General features: G+C 49.3%; 1 protein-coding gene across 1 annotated transcript in view; it reads left to right on the forward strand.

The window, feature by feature from the left end:
- Rbfox1 (RNA binding fox-1 homolog 1) overlaps positions 1-13,393 on the forward strand; it is a 1,978,359-nt gene that overhangs the window by 247,920 nt on the left and 1,717,046 nt on the right. The window lies entirely within an intron of this gene.

A 13,393-nucleotide genomic window follows, 5' to 3' on the forward strand; every position in this document is an offset into this window, starting at 1 on the left:
TTTCATACAGTTCCTGCATCCAGGCTCTGTAGTTCTCAGGTTTGACAAAAGGAAATCAATTAGGTTGCGTCTTCCAGAACCCATGGGAAGGTAGAAGAACCAGCTGTAAAACGGCAGGAAAAAAACCAGGGTTGGAGGTCTTGGAGACAGAAATGATCTTAGCAAAACTGTTCTGGACAGAAATCCACTGTGACAGGGTAAATGCCCGGAGCCATTTCTATCCCCACTCAGGTCACTGGTTCAAGACCAGATGTCAACAGACCTGTCACCTGGAGAGCTTTCATGTCATACTGACGTCCAGTCCCTTTCTCAGATCAGTGTTGTCATCATGCCTGGGGCATACCAGCAGCAGGCACTGTGGGTTAGAAGTATGACTCAGCATGCAGATCAGGGGTTCTGATTCTCTGTGGCTCAAGGTGGAGAAGGGCCACCTCCACCCACTGCCTCAGTGAGATCCTGCAACACGTGGGAGGGGTGACTCTTGGAAAAGGAAATGCATTGCTGAACAGTTACTTAGGACAAATGTCTCTCTGTTCACCCTAGACCTTCGGTTGTAAGTAGTGTCTCGCATCTTCCTCCCTGAAATCCCAGGACACATATTTTCCCCCAACCCTCACCTAATCCTTTCCAGGTGGAGTTACCTGTACTCCAAAGAGGTCACGTAGCATGTGTGGTCAAGGCTTTGTAACGGAAGGGAAGCCATCTCTAAATACGAGATTCCAGACACTGTAACGACGAAGAAGGAAGTCCTGGAGAAATCCAGCCAGAGTGCTCTTGCAATGGCCAGAGGAAGGCTGGTCCAGCGAAGGTAGCACCTCTTGGTGAGCTCTGAGAACTGAGATGTAAATAAATAAAGCCATGGCACAGGGCGTGGCCACAAAATATACAAAACTCACTTTAGGGTTCATGTCTGTTGGCTTTTTGTTTTTGTTATTCGTTTGTTTTTTTGTTTATTTTTATGTACTTATTTGAGAGTGACAGACAGAGAGAAGAGGTAGAGAGAAAGAGAAAGAATGGGCGCATCAGGGCCTCCAGCCACTGCAAACGAACTCCAGACACACGTGCCAACTTGTGTATCTGGCTTGTGTGGGTACAGGGGAATTGAGCCTCGAACCGGGGTCCTTAGGTTTCACAGGCAAACACTTAACCACTAAGCCATCTCTCCAGTCCTGTCTTTTGGCTGTTCTCCTGGTTGCAGTCATGCAGCCTAGCTTTGCCCTGGGACAGCAGGTAGAGTGGCTGAAAGGGCTGGCAGAGCTCCACCAGGTGTAGATGAATGTACCCCGAGTATTTGTTTACTGCAGAAAGCTTGGAAAACGGATCATGTAGCAGGAGAAAGAAGCAACTGAAATGTCTGGTTACCTTCCAATGACAAGCTGTTAACTTTGTATTTCCTCCTGGCATTTCTGCTACCCTTGCTTTAATATAATTGAGATCATATGATATATGTCACTTATGTTCTGTTTTCTGAATAGAAGCATTTCCTACATCATTGCACATTCCACTCAACCATCACTTCTGTTATCCATGCATCAGGGATGAACCAGGAGACTGAGCCAACCCCCCCCACCCCAGGATTACTTTTCCTGTTACACACACATGCACACACACACACACAATAAATTGTCATTTTGTACCTTTTGAAATATATAAGAGAGTCTTGGGAGCAGAAATACTGGGTCCAAGGAAAGAAAAATATTATTTTACTTATATATATGTTATTTTAGAGAGAGAGAGAATGGGCATGCCAGGGCCTACAGCCACTGCAAACGAACTCCAGATGCATGCTTCCCCTTGCGCATTTGGCTTATGTAGGTCCTGGCGAATTGAACCGGGATCCTTTGGCTTTGCAGGCAAACGCCTTAACTGCTAAGCCATTTCTCCATCCCCTTATTTTACTTTTTAATCAATTTGTTTTTGTGTACTTGTGTGTATGTGTGTAGCATGTTGAGAATGCAGTGCCCTTGCACAGCTAGAAGCTAGAAGACACCGGGTGTTGTTCCTCAGGGAAGCTGTGCACAGGGTCTCTCGCTGGCCTGGATCTCACTGATTAGGCTACCCTGGCTGGCCAGCCAACCCCAGGGAGCCTCCCATCTCCAGCTGCCAACTATAGGTACTGGCATTTTTACATGGCGTTGGGTCCTTAAACTTGCAAGACAAGCACTTTTCCAACTGAGCCATTTCCCCAGCTGGGGAGGAGAGTCGTAAAGCATCTTTATCACCCATTCCAGATTGCTAAATATTGCCACTTGGCTATGCAACATTCCCCCCAAAAGGCTCATGTCTTAAAGGCTGGTGGCGTGACAGAGATGTGACTAGTAAATGAGGGTGGTAACTTCACAGTGAGTGAACCCACTGATAAGTTCATAGGTGAACAGTCTGGTAGGAGCTGGGGCATAGTGGAGCAACTGGGGCCATGTCCTTGATATGTATTCTTATGTTGTCTCTCACCCCATCCACTCTTGGCTGCCGTGAGGTGAGCAGCTTTACCTGGCCGCCTGTTGTTATCCTCTGCCTCACCACAGTGATGGAGAGGAGAGAAGAGACCATGGTTGCAACCTCTGAAGCCATGCACTGAAGTCAGTCTCTCCCATAAGGGATTACCACCAATGTTTTGTCACAACAGAGAAAAAAAAAAAAAAATGACCACATGGAGCTCAATTTGAAAACAGACGCTTTTAAAATAGAAGACTCTATTTGTAGCCAGTTAGTCTCAAAAATGTCACACGGGGGTCCATGGAAGGAAGCATCCCCCACGGTGACTTTCCCAGAGTTGGTGGGATACGGCAGCAAGGGGCTTGGGAAGTCCCCAGCAGCAGCTTCCCAACCCGGCCTCCTCCCTTCCTCATAATTAAGCTTCAAGGGATGTTTTCAATCTCCTGTGCTTTCCAGCCTGTGTCAGAGTGACTGATGGGCACAGCACAGCTCAGACACCCATCAACCCAGTGCGGTAACCACCGTAACCTTCCTTGATACACCGGCATCAAGGGCAAGCCAAGGGCGGGGACTTGCTGGCCTCCCTTCTCCCCGGTGCCCTCGCCTTTCCTCTCTCACCCCCGCGACTTCTTGCTCCTCTCACGATCATCTGAAAGCGAGACCCAAGGTACTTGCTTAGCCCCGTAGGTAAAACTACTCTTAGGATACAAGCTGCCAGGATTTTGAAGCAAGTGCAAGTCAATATTTCATTTCTGACAAGTGAGAGTTATCAAGACAAACCTTGTATGTTTTCGGGAAGAATATTAAGAGATATCTATTCAATGGAGGTGTGTGGAGCCCACTGAAGTTGGCTGGGGCAGGGTTGGAGGGAGGCGGATGACTCCCATCCGTGAGTGGGGCTCTTTCTTTTATAACACATGTTAAAATCCAAGATGAGCTCTGGCTGTGCAGTGGCTGGAACCAAGTGCCAGGCAAAAATAGGGGAGCTATTACTATTATTGTCACTACACCAAAATAATGAAAGTGACAGCTGGCCCATCTCCTCCTTCAACTCTAAGCCTGACATTCTTATTGAATCTACACAGAGGAGTAGAGCTTTCTTTTTGGGTGTGTGTGTGCATGTGTGTGTTGTATGTGTATATGTTTGTATCGTTGTGAGGGCGTGTGTGGGAGATTACGCTTGCACATCTGAGGCCAGCAAGATGCCACCTCTCTCTCTTATTGCTTTCCACTTTATTACTGAGACAGTTTTTCCCTGAACCCAGAACTCACTGCTCCAGCCTGGCTCCCTGTCCTGAGCACTGGGATCCCGGGCGTGCGCCAGGGTACCTGGCATTGATGCGGGTGCTGAGCTCAGCTCCTCACACTTGTGTGGCAAATACTTTATGGATTGTATTGAGCCACATCGCCCAACCCCAGAGACGGATCCTTGTGTTCATTTCTAATGAGGGTAAACTTGTGGTTCCTGGCTTCCCTGGGGCTACTGCGCATCACTTTCCCAGGGGCGTCCAGTCAACTGTGGAGCAGGGTCTTGGGTGGCTGTGAATGTGACGGAAAGAAACACCTGGGAGACTGTGTCAGAGGACATTTATTTGTCAGGGGAATGGTTTATAAGTGTTTGTGTAAGAGCGGAAAGAGGTATGGGTAGGTACAGGTTATAAGGGGATTGGTAAGTACAGAGGTCCCGTTTGATGCCTAATTCGCATGTAGGTGAGCGGGTCTATGTAGTGGTGGGAAAAGGTATAGGGTGCGGGTCACAGGGGGATTGGCTGTGCTCAGGCTGCTGGCTGACACCTCATTAACATATAGGGACATTCCAGGCAAGCGGCAAAAAGTCACGAGGCTCTGGGGAAAGTGAAACCTAAGTCTTATAAGGACATCCCGGTGCCCTGGGTGGGGTGGGGGAGCAGGGAGCAGACTCACTCCTGCCAGTCTCAGGGTGAGATTATTGGGGTCTAGGCCTGTTGCAACCTCCAGGGTCCAGAGCCCTTAGTCAAGCCTGAGCTCAGGCCTGCTTAAACCTCCAGTGGCCCGGGCCCCTCAACCGTGCCTGATGTAAACTGAGGCTCAGAGCGGTGAAGTACGTTTCCTGTAGGGCACAAAGCTTGAGGTAGCAGTGAGGATTAACAAAGCTCACGTGTTTCTAACCCCAGTGCCCCTAAGTGGTTTATCAGCTTGGGTGCTCTGACAACCACCAGGAATGACAATGTACTGGGGCTGGGGAGATACCATTCAGCATATGTGGTGAAGTGTTTGCTGTGCACTGAAGATCTGAGTTTGATCCCCAGAACCCATGTGACAAAGCTGGGTGTGGTGACACCCACTCATAATCCAGTTCCAGGGAGGTGGAGACAGGAGTATCCCTGGCCAGCCAATTTAGCCTGTTGTTGGTGCTCCAGGCCAATGAGAGACACTGTGTGAAACGAAGAGAAAAGATGGTGTGCTCACGAGGATGGACACCTGGGGCTGTTCTCTGGCATGCATGCATGCACATACCCGACATGTACACAAGGCACTTGCATTAGCAATACGCAGAACATGCAATTGAGGTCTTGAGCAAGGGAACAGAGAGCTCACTGCTTACTGTGGACCAGGGATGATGCCAGGCATTTTGAATCTATGGTTTTGCTTGATTCTTATGAAAGTCTCATAAAATATTATAATTTACATTTTCCAAGTCTACAATTACAGTCATAGCAAGGCTTGGTGCCATTGGTGTGGTCACCTATTGTTGTGTGACAATGTGCTCCAAAACCGTGCATTATTCTCAGGGTTTTGTTGGCCAGCAGTCCCAGTAGAGCCTGCAGGGCACAGGGTCACATGGGGTAACTTGGTGGTATCAACTGGAAGGAGGTATCAACTGTGGGGGGGGGGGCATCCTCGATGGCGAGGACATTGGCAAGGAAGGCTGGCAGGCTGGGCTCAGCTGAGGATCCTCAAGGATCCTGAATGTGGTTTCTTCAGTCTAGCCGTCATCAGATGGCAGGTCCCATCACTTTAGCTCTTGGAGCATCTCAGAAGGGTGCTCTGGGACACACTTGAGGACATGGGCCGTCTTTCAAGGTAGTCCAGCTTCCCTTCTGCTGAAATCGCTTGGTCAAGGTCATTTTAGAGCTGGTTCCAATGCAAGAGGTGGACATATGCTGATTCCATTATTCAATGCAGTAATGCCCTGTGGCCCCCTTAATTCTCTGCACTTGCCCAAGGTGTGATACCTAGAAAGTGGTACAAATAATTTATGAACTTGGAACGTGGCTCCCAAGTCACACTAAAACTGCCTGTTTTCAAGGTATGTTAGTTACTAATCTCATTGCTGTGACAAAAATACTTTCCCAAAGCAATTTAAGGCAGGGTGTATTGTGGCTCACAGGATGAGGGTTCAGTCTGTCACGGTAGGAAAAATATGCAGCAGGAGTGTGAGGTGGTTGGCCACACCAAGTCTGCAGCCAGGAGGCAGAGAGATGAATGCTGGTGTTCAGCAGTTTTCTCCTTTTCATTCAGTCCTAGATTCCACCCCATGGGGTGGCGCCACCCACATTCACAGAACATTTTCCTTCCTCAATTACTTCTTTCTAGAAACACCCTCAAAGGCGTGCTCCAAGGTTTCCTAGGTGAGCTTACGTCCTATTAAGTGGATAATGAATGAAGATGACACATCAAAAACCAGTAATGAGACCAGTGCAGACCGAAGCTGGGTCACAGGCAGAAGCTGGGCTCCAGGCAAACACCGGACTGTGGGCGGAAGCTCAGCCACAGGTGGGTTCTGGGCCGGATCTGGATGCTGGACTGTAGGTAGAAGCCAGACCTCACATGGATACTAGACCACAGGTGGGTGCTGGAGAAGGTGCCACTTATTCAAGACACAATGCTGACTAACAGCATTCCCATCAGGAAGACTTCCCGAGTCCTCGTTCACAGATGCGTTCTCAAGGTCACCTGATGCCTGTGTGGCAGAAACTCTGTTTGTCTTATTCCTCAACACAAACTCTTTTTCATTTTTGCATTCATCTTTTAAGTGGCCAAATACGGTTCCAGCCAAGTCAAACGCATCAGTCACTCTGATGTCAGTGCTCCAAATTATTATGTTTATGCCAGTGACAATCACCAAGAGACTCAGTTGGTGACAAAGAGTTGGCTGGAGCTCTTGGAGAAGCCCCATCCTGGTACCTGTGCAGGGACTGGAAGGAAGATGCTTCAATAAGACCCAAAGTTGACAAAACAATATGTTGAGCATCTCTTAGTTTTGAAAGAGGATCCCCAAGTGGGGTTCAGGTACCTCCTCAGGGGTACCTCTAAAAGAAGATGGGTTAGCTGTGCTGTTCCCAATCCACTAGCAGATATAAGTGGAGCAGAGAGGATGTTGGAGAGAGGGAATGATGAGACATGAGCCAGTGTTCTTCCTCTGTCGACATGAAGGAAGCGAAGGGCTGCTCTGCTATTGGGAGGCCAGCCATCCTCTGCTCATTGTTTCTCCAAAAGCCAATCTGATTCAAGCTGAAGAATGAAGAAAAGACATGGAGGCAAGGTGGGGGCTTGAGTCTGCTTTGCTGTTGCTTCTGGGGACCACGTGAGGAAAGACCTGTGAATTTCCAGAGGGATCAAGGAAGCCGTGGAGTCGAGCTTGACCCATGGGCCTGGTGCACCCAAGGGCGACCTGCTGCAAACCAAAGGGACCTGAGCATTAAGAGCCAGTTGATTACATCGTAGAGAGTCCCATCACCAGGAGGATTTGGAAGAGGCGAAACAGATCTCTGTCAGTGAGCCATGTGGAGGGGGCTTAGGCAAGGCACTGGTACTGTGGGAGTGGGTTCCTTTCTGCAACACAAAGCTTGACTACGTGTCCCAACCCCCTTGACACGTGGCTGTGTGACTGAGCTCCAGCCATAGAAGGCGAGGTCAAGCTCACTGCATGCCGCTCCTGTGTCTGGCCCCTAAAAGTCACCTTCTCGTGTTCTCCGTATATTTTCCTCTCTGTTAGAGGAAGGCTGGGAAGCAGCATGTTGAAAACAGCAGAGCCCCTCCAAATCCAAGTCCCTGGATGAACGTGGGAGCAGAGGTGCCATGTGAGGCTGCCTTTCACTTGAGGCTCCGTGGGAACAAGACTGAAGGTCCTTTTTCTTCAGCCATCATGCCTTCAGTTCTGTTCCAGTGGCTTAGCTGCCCCCTCACTCTAGTGTTCCCCCAAACACACCTGGACTCCACAAAGTTTCAGCATGCGGACACTTTGCATGCAGAAGGCACCAGTGGCCATTGGCCACTGGAATGATCCTGATAATTAGTGTTGACAGGAGATAATTTCACTTGTTGGATGCTGGAGTGGAGAGAATTTTGCCCTTTTTTTCCCTCCCAAATGCATCTTCTTAGACCAAACAATTGAGCTGGGAAACTCTGAGAGGGAAAGGGGCATGAAAGCAAAGGTTATCATGCCTTCCATTTAATCCTGCTGGGGAAAGCCTGGCCAACCCAGAGAGAGAGAGAGAGAGAGAGAGAGAGAGAGGGAGAGATTGTTGGGGGGCCTGGGGAGGCATGGGAGATAAGACAACCTGCATGTGATGTCAATATTTTATACCAAGTCAGATGGCAGTGAGCTGGGAGGTTTCTGCATCTTACTGTCAAGGAAAGCAAGGTTGAAAGCGTTGGAAGTAGGGCTGGGCAAGTGGCTCAGTTGGTTCAGTACTTGCTGTGCAAGCGTGAGCGCCCGGGGTTCAGCTCCCCTGCCAGGCACAGCGGCGCACGTCTGCAATCGCAGCCCTCAGGAAGCGAGAGTGGAGATCCCAGAGCAAGCTGGCTAGCTCATGTAGCTCAGCTGGTGAGCTCTGGGGTCAGTGAGGAGTGGAGGATGGTTGAGGAAGACACCTGGCATCCACCTCCAGCTTCCACACACATGCATGCACCTGCACACACACACAAGTGCCCACCCACTCACGTATGAACATGCACATACATGTGCATGAACACCACACATGCATGTCAAAAACGAGTCGTCAAAGAAACTGCCCACATCTGCACCTCTCATGCCTACTCTGGTGCTGCTCACTCCATAGGCCCATTCCTCCCAAGCCCATGGCAGCCCAGCAGGGATTACAGGTCGACCTCACATTTTCATCTGGACGGCAGTCAACAGAAAATACCGCTTCCACGCTGCACATGAATCGTGTCCTCCTGGCCCTCACCTAGAAGGTCCGCTTCAGTGACCCATGGACATCACAGGCAAGGGGTTGCCTATTAGCACTGTGGAGCCTTTAGCTGATGGGGAGAGAGATCTGAAGGCCTGGCGAGGCCGTGCTTAAGAAGAAATGTGATTATTCTGTCTTCCTGCCTGGCAGGCCATGTGCAGCAGCAGTAGCGGCTGAGCCGTGGGGACCCCCAGGTAAATCCTAGAGGATGGGAGGGGGAGCCAGAGCCCCCTGCATACATCAGCAAGGAAGGGATAACATCCAGCCAGGGGATGAGCAGCAATTACTGTGCATCTGGATTTCCTGATAGGAGTGTGGCAAAGTTGTGCAGAGAGCAGCAGCTTGCATCCGGAGAGAGAGAGCTGGGGCTTCAGTGCAGAGCTCCTGCACTTGCCTGAGAAGTAATTAAGCCGCTTTGATCTTATCTGAAGCATTCACACTGAGCTCTGGCCAATGAGCTAATGCATTATCCCCCCACCTCAAGCCCTTTCCAGGTGTTTCTGTCCCACGTGGCCAAGAGACCTGTGTATCACGAGTCTGTACAAGTCATAGACTTGTGTCCAAGCTGTCAACATGGAGGGTCCAGAAGATTCAGACACTGTGTGGGCATCTTGGGCACATGCACAGGCGACTATGGCTGAGTCTCCACCTCTCCTCCAGCAACGAACTTAGCCCCAGCATCTGTGGGTTTGTGAACTCTCCACTGTGTGGGGCAAAATGCTTGTTTGAGTCCTACAGGCAGTCCTAATGTCTGGTCGGTGGCCTTCCAACTCAGCTTCTGATAGCTCCTGGTTTCACAGGGGGAAAGGAGCTTCCAGCCTCTGTCTCTCAGTTTCCCTGTCCACAGATGTACAGGAGTGAGCTGTGGAGGAGGAAGAGGAGAGGGCTGGAACAGTCCCTAGGACAAATGAAGAGGAACCTTCATCTTGGGTTTTCAAACACACACCGGGAAACCAAAGGCAAGGAAAGGAAATGATTAAAGAGACAAGGAATCGCCAGAGCAAAGCTGACAAGAGTGTCCCGCTGGGAATTTCCCGTGTCCCTTCTGAGCCCCGTGCTGCCTACAGCATGGCCTCCTGGCCCGTAGCTCTGTAATCATATCAACCCCCCATGGCAAGCTCTGTCATGGTACCGCCTCGGATGGGATCAAAGCCCATTACTGTAGCCCAGCACTGTAGCCCTTAAAGAGCCCTCACTCATTCCTCCAGCCTCTGCAGCCCATCGGGTGCGCTCCGTGTGCGTCCCGGCCTGGGTCTGGGGAAGGCACCCTCCTGCGTAAGTCCTGAGCTATGTACACTGGGAGTGCGTGCCTGGACCTAACAGGTACCCGAATACAGTGGAGCAGGGATTCTGGCTACACAGAGGGCCCTCAGGACATTTATAGTAACCATTTTTGGTATGTTTATCTAAAATGGTGACTTATAATAAGTCATAAAAGAAAAAAAAAAGGCTTCTCTCTAGTTGACCTCCCCACTACCTATTGCCTTACCAAGTGCCCTGTCTGCCACAGTGTGCTCCCATATAGGACCATGTGAGAGTTTTTAGTCCTCTCTTTATCAATTAAAAAAGAGTAGCCTACAGTCCTCTGAGGTATATTATTAACATCACACCAGTGCATTTCCTTTAAAAGTCGTGCAGAACATTCCACTTCAACCAATTCAGGAAGAGAAAGAGAAAGTTTCCCCATCGCTTTTCTTTCCACATCAAGTTCCAGCCAAGTTTCAGGTTTCTTCTCAAAACAAACCTTTTGTCAATTGAGTGTGTATCTTCCCAGATACGTTTCAAACCTCCCTCTATGTGTATGTGAGGGAGGGTTTGTAATGTACGGTTGTTAGTATAATTGCGTGCACTTGCCTGCCTCTTTCCTTGCTCATTAACTACGTTAGACTCTTCAACGTCATGAAGTTAGGACATTCCCTGCTGCATACTAGTCTGTCGTGTGGATGGGTCACAGTTTATGGGGCTTCAAGGATCATGAACTAGATGCCCAGCTGCCACATCTGGTAGACAGACCGTAGTGTTGGATTCAGGTATAACCATGCCTTGCCTATTAAAGTTGAATGCAAATTGCTTTCACTGGGATAGGCAGTCACTGGTTTCCACAGTAGCCCAACTGCTGCTTTAAAAAAAATTAATTGTACTTAGGTGTGTATATGTGTGTATGTGTTTGTTTGGGGAGGTAGGTGGGTGTGCACTTGTCACAACACATATATAGAGATCAGAGGACAAAAGAACAATGCTCTACTTTCAGCCTTGTTTGAGGCAGGGTCTCTTATTGTTTTCCACTCGTTCCGTGGACATGGCCGGCTGACCTGCTAGCTCCCAGGGATTCCCCTGTGTCTGTCTCCCGTCTCACTGCAGGCATGCTGGGATCACAGGTGAGCACTGCTGTGTCTGGTTTTGTGCGGGTCCTGGGGATCCAAAGTCTCATTATCATGCTTGTGTGCAAGACTCTTATCCACCAAGCCATCTCCCCAACCCTCAGCCTCTTAATAGTCTTGTTCTCTTAGAGGAAGCTGAGTGTCAAAACCCCGTGTTTTGGGCATTATGGTATTTTTTTAAAATTTGTTTGTGGATGTGTGTGCCACAGTGCATGGGTCGAGGACATACTTGAGGTGTCTGTACTCTCCTTCCAGCTTCTCTTTGAGACAGGATCTCTCATTGTTTTTGCCGCTGTTTACCCATCAGTCCAGCTGGCTCATGAGCGTCTGGGCATGTTGGGATCACAGACATGTGTGTGCCACTTTGCGTCTGGCTTACAGAATGCATGGGAGGATCAAATTCAGACTTGACCTTGTGGGCAAGTGCCTTTAGCTGCTGATCTATCTCCCACCACTGTGATTTTGATGCGTGTGTGTGTTTGTTATGAAGTATGCCGTGATGGTAGCTCTGTGCACATTTCTCTGTATGTGTGTATATTTATGGCAAGTGCAAGAAGTGGGATTGCATAACTGGGGTGGGAGGCAGGTGACAAAGGGACCGAGTTAGGAAGCCCACAGAGACTATGAAGGAGATGAAACCAGAGGGGTCAGCTGAGGACGGTGTTGCCCACATGGTGTGTGAGGCAGACAGAATGCAGTTCTGCTGGGACCTGCAGCTGTCAAGCCTCATAGTTAACTTTTATGCACTCCCATTGAATCCAACAATGAAACACCCCCCCCCACACACACACACATAGACAGAGAGAGTGGTAGAGAGAGTACTATGGCCAAGGGACCTGTTGGGACATCAGGGTTATGACAGGGTCTGCAACATCTCTGGCTCTTCCAGGGTTCCAGAAGACAGAGGCAAGGCACGGACAGCTGTGATCTCTGACTTCCATCATGCCTTATAGTACTTTCCCCTAATCACAGCCTTGGCAAGCTCTTGGTCATGGCTAATGGATCCTCTTGGATGAGGTCAACCTGAAGGCCCGGCTCTGGTTTGGACCGTTAATGATGCATGAAAGCTTCTCAGTGGGCAGCGAGCTCTGCCTACTCCATCTGGGGCTAATGGCCCAGGGGAGGGCCGCTCTAAAGTCTTGGGGGTGAGCGTGGGTGAGACAGTGCTGGACTGAGCCGGCATCAGCCACAGAGACCAGTTGGCTAACTCAGGGAACTTGCTTTCTTAATCCCCCTCCTTTTTTTGGGGGGGTGGGGTTCACAGCTGTGAGCTGGTGTCAGTGTATTTCTTAGTTAGATGCCATAGAAAATATACGGACAGCTGGCTTAAACAACAGTGTGTTTCTCATGGTTCTGGAGGTTGGAAGCCCGAGATCAAGATGTCCACAGAGGTGGTGTCTGGTCAGGGCTTTCCTCATGGGTTGTGGATAGCTGTCTAATTTGTATCCGCATATGATCTTTCCTCAGTGTGTGTGGGTGTATGGAGAGAAACCTGGTGCCTGTTGGTCTATGGACACTAATCTCATGAGAATCTCACTTTGTGCTGTCACCTAATAGATGACTTCCTGAAGTCCCCATCTATGGACACCATCATATTGGAGGCTGAGGCTTCAACCTTTGAATTTTGAGGATACAATTCAGAGCATAACACTTTTATTTTTTTGCACGTATTCATTTATTGTGGTTCTGGGGATGGAACCCTTGGCCTCATATGTCCTAGGCAAGCACTCGGCCACTAACCGACATCTCTGGCTTCCCTTTTACTTTGTATTTTGAGACAGGGTCTCCCTATGTTGCTCAGGCTGGCCTTGAACTCGCTCTGTAGCTCAGGAAGGCCTCAGCCTCCCGAGAAGGCTCGCACCACCAGACCAAGCAGTGGTCTCACTTTCCTGATAGGAAAATGTGGCTGAAGTTGTCCAGGTCAGCCTTGGATGTTCAGGAAAGTTCTTAGAGAGGCACAAAGTTCTTAGAGAGGTGCCAGGAGAACAGCTTCGATGCTCCCTCGTGCAACAGATCCAATCTTGGCTGATATGAGCAGCAGTGGGGGGTGTGTAAATCCAAACTTCCTGCACACATTGTGGACTGCTGGGCAGGAGCTTGAAAAGCCACATGCCTTTATCTTAGGATCAAATCTAATTCTTTCAGCTTGATGACTTTCAGCCCGTGGGAAAGCTACCTGGCTTTTGTGAACCCCGATGTCCTCATCCATGAAAGAGGGCTAATAAAATGAGTTATGGGGAGCAAATGAGTCAAAAACACAAAGAATTTGGCACAAAGCCTATCACAGCTCTTTCTTTCATAATATTTGGAGGCTTTTTTTTTTTTTTTTGTAAACATCAGGCTACAGTTGTTGGCTGTGGTTATAACTTCTCATAATAGCCCCTGTAACTTTCAGGAGCA

The sequence above is a fragment of the Jaculus jaculus genome, chromosome 11 (genome assembly GCF_020740685.1).
Source record: "Jaculus jaculus isolate mJacJac1 chromosome 11, mJacJac1.mat.Y.cur, whole genome shotgun sequence".
Lineage (NCBI taxonomy): Eukaryota > Metazoa > Chordata > Mammalia > Rodentia > Dipodidae > Jaculus > Jaculus jaculus.